Source organism: Mesoplodon mirus (genome assembly GCF_964341445.2).
Source record: "Mesoplodon mirus genome assembly, chromosome: 11".
Lineage (NCBI taxonomy): Eukaryota > Metazoa > Chordata > Mammalia > Artiodactyla > Ziphiidae > Mesoplodon > Mesoplodon mirus.
Window position 1 is genome coordinate 22,893,242 of NC_138987.1, and position 4,021 is coordinate 22,897,262.

The window sequence follows — 4,021 nt, forward strand, 5'->3', positions numbered from 1 at the left end:
CTTCATTACTGGTCCAGCTGTGGTCCCCGGGTACTTCTCTGTTGATGAGAATAATGTGGTACTCGTTCTAAATGGAAGAGAAAAAGCAAAGGTCTTTTTTGCCACCCAGTGGTTACCTTATGCACAAAATTTAGTGCAAACTCAAAAACTCCAGCATCTTGCTGTTGTTTTGGTTGCAAATGAACATTGTAATAACGAATGGATAAACCAATTTCTCAAAAGAAATGGAGGCTCTGTGGAATTACTTTTCATAATATATGACAGCCCCCTGGATTAATAACATGGATGTTTTTCAATGGCCTTTAGGAGTAGCAACATACAGGAATTTTCCTGTGGTGGAGGCGAATTGGTCAATGCTGCATATGAAAGGCCATACTTGTGTAATATTGTAGGAACCATTTATGAAAATTCATCCAGACAAGCACTAATGAACATTTTGAAACAAGATGGGAACGATAAGCTTTGTTGGGTTTCAGCAACAGAACAGTGGCAGCCTCAAGAAACAAATGGAAGCCTTAAGAATTATCAAGATGCTCTGCTTCAAAGTGATCTCACCTTGTGCCCAGCAGGAGTAAACAGAGAGTGTTACAGAATATATGAGGCTTGCTCCTATGGCTCCGTTCCCATGGTAGAAGACGTAATGACAGCTGGCAGCTGTGGAAATTCATCTGTTTTCCATAATGCTCCTCTGCAGTTACTCAAGTCCATGAATGCTCCCTTTATCTTTATTAAGAACTGGAAGGAACTTCCTATTTTAGAAAAAGAGAAAAGTATAATTTTACAAGATTCAAAGAAGAAAAAGGTTACTTCACTGGTATCAATACTTCAAAGCAGAGCTAAAAATGAGATTTATTAATATTGTGGAAAGTTCATTTTTAAAGAATAATAAAGGTTAACTGTAATTCAAAAATCAATTAATTAATTAATTACAAAATTTAAAAGTGGATATGTTTATGTATAACTGATTCACCTTGCTGTACAACAGAAACTAACACAATGTTGTAAATCAACTATACTTCAATAAAAATTAAAAAAAAAAAACTATTGTATAACCTTAGCTCTCTCTGTCTTGATTTCCTTACTCAACTCCCACTACCATTAAGTTCCCCTCCATGCACTACAGCCACATGAGGCTGACATTAAGTTTGACATAATTTTCTAAGTTTTGAAGCAGTAGAAGAAACTACAAATGACAGGACCAATCATTTTATCATTAAAAATTCAAAATTTATGCTAAAAAAATTTTTTAATGGAAAGAAATACAGGGACAAAATAATATTTATAGTAATTAAATAAGCAAAGGGTTAATACCTACGTTAAAATGCACTTGTGAAAATTTCGTAAGAACTCTACTAAGGCTCCCTGGACACAATTGAATATATGGCATAATCAAAGAGTTTGCATCCAAAAATAGAATAATAATTAGTAGACACAATATGGGGAAATGTTCAATCCACCTAATAATCAAAGAAATAATCACTGAAATAACAACAAGGCACCACTTTATACCAATGTGATTTCAAAGTAGAATACCCAGATGAGGTAGTGCACTTGTACCTGCATAGAATAAAAAGGTATGATAATGATTTTTTGAAAGAAGAGTTAACATAGAAAAGAACTATTAAAATGTTAATGTCCTTTGATTCAGAAATCTTATTTCCATGGACTTATTCTAAGAAAATAATGCAAAACTTTTTCCTAAACTTACATAAAGATTGGCAATATTACAATACTAAAACAAAACAAAACAAAACAAACCTGGGCTGTCTGCCTTATAAGTTTGGAAATGGTGAATAAACAATGTTCCACCTAATTAATAGAACAAAAGAATCCTTAAAACAAATGAGAACAGATTGATTCTTGGGTAGCAGGAATGTGAGTGAATTTTTCTCTTTTATTTAAAGTTCCATTGATGTTGCTATAATAATGTTTGTATAGTTCATTTCTTTCTTAATCAGTGTACTACCATGGTACCCATGATAAAGAACATTCCTTTCTTCTTTCCTCTCCTTTTGCCCTTCTCTGTAGCGTTGGCAATTCAAAACAATCATTAAGTAATCCTCAGTTTACATTATAAATGCTCCACAGAAAGACATTTCAAAACATGCGATCTATTAATTTGTCCTTGGATTTCAACTTTCCAGACCAGCCAATTCGGAGTTTCCTACGCCCAGCAAGACTCTTCATTTCTTTATTATCTGTCAATTTATTTCATTTTGCTTCAGGAAATTATCACCCTGAAGTAGCCCGTCTGTATTATTTTACTTCTAAATATAACTAGAAAGCCATCTGTGAAAAGCAGAGATATTTTCCTGAATCATTAACACTTTACTTTGACAATCAATAAGCACTTTTTAGAGTGACATTGACATTCTGAACTAAGAACTAAGCCCAAAGAACATGACACAGAGTAAGAAGTTTTTCAAATGGGCCCAGTAATATATAAAGCTGCTTTAAAAGGCATTCATTTTAAATCAAAGCAGATCAAAAGTACTAAACAATGGTTTGTTTTGTAAATCATGGTCTACAAGTAGCTTAGAATTAGAATTTCTCAAGGAAATTGTGCCACTTAAAACGGAATCATCTTTATCTTAACGGGATGTGTTCAACCAATCAAGAGAGGTAATGTCCTTGGAAGACTCAGCAGAGTTAAACAAAAATATCATTACAAGTCTCTTTATACATTTAATGTTGAAAAGGAGTCGGAGAGCTGAGACTTTTATATGAGAACACAAAACATTTTGAATTAGATTTTAAAGTGGTCTAAACAATTCAAAATTATAGTTCTCTTACTTGAATACATTTTTTTAATTCATGCAAGATGTTACAATTTTAAAATGTATTTAGAGCCCCAAATGTTATAGTTTCATATCATTTCATGTAATACATGAAAGTTACCACTAATTTTATCTCATTACTGATTTTTTTCATCAAGGAAATGGCCTCTTGGTTATTAAGAGGCCATGTCCATTTCACGGGAATCATGTTTCCACGAGGGAACTTCCACTATAGCGGTGGTTCTCAATCCTTGCTATATATTAGAATTAGCTGGGGCTCTTTAAAAAAATACAGGTTTCACCAAAAACCTATTCATTCTGAAGGGGTGGAGTGGAGAACTTGCATCAGACTTTATAAAAGCTTCCTATGAGATCCTAATGTTCATCCAGGGTTGAAATCACTACAATAAACTCACACTTCTATTCTTTCTCCCCACCCCTCACTTACTCATCCCCAAGTGAAAAATTTACCTGCCTTGTGAGTGTTTAGAGTATAACATACATTGGTTCTTTTTCCTCCACTGGGTAGCATTAATGCTTTAAAAAGCAGTACACCATTTCTTACACAGTTAAACAAATACCATATGATCCAACAATCACACTGTTGGGAATTTACTCAAGAGAAATGAAAACATAAGTCCACACAAACACCTGTAGACAAATGTTTACAGCAGCTTTATTCATAATAGCCAAAAACTTGAAACAACCCAAATGCCCAGCAACTGGCAAACAGATAAACAGTGATACATCCATGCAATGGAATACAACTCAGTGATACTGATAGATGCAACAACATGGAGGTTACGTGCTATACAATTCCATTTATATAACATTCTAGAAGCAAAACTGTCAGGGCAGAAATCTGATCAGGATTGCCAGGGTCTGGAGGTAAGAGCAGAAAGGAGGGGAGACTGACTGCAAAGGCATAGAGGGAACTTCCTGGGGTGATAGAAAGGCTATACATCTTGATTGTGATGGTGGTTATGTGATTCTATACATATGTCAAAACTCATCCAACTATACATTGGAAATGATAAATTTTACTGTATTTAAATTATATTTCAATTTTTTAAGTACCCAGTTATGTATTTCTTCTCTGTCTGCTCACACAGTTGGGGATCGCAGAGGGTGAGGCAGAAATTCTGAGTACGCTAGTCACTCTAAACACTCAAACTCTCCCTCAGGCAGGTTAACCCAAGGTCTAGAACCTGGGGAGAGGAAGCCCAAAGGTGAATTCAACCACA

General features: G+C 34.6%; 1 pseudogene across 1 annotated transcript; it reads left to right on the forward strand.

The window, feature by feature from the left end:
* The first annotated feature begins 222 nt into the window (after positions 1-222).
* On the forward strand, positions 223-1,440 carry LOC309812310 (ribitol-5-phosphate xylosyltransferase 1-like; annotated as a pseudogene). The gene has a single exon. The product of its transcript is annotated as a ribitol-5-phosphate xylosyltransferase 1-like (transcript).
* Positions 1,441-4,021: the final 2,581 nt, after the last annotated feature.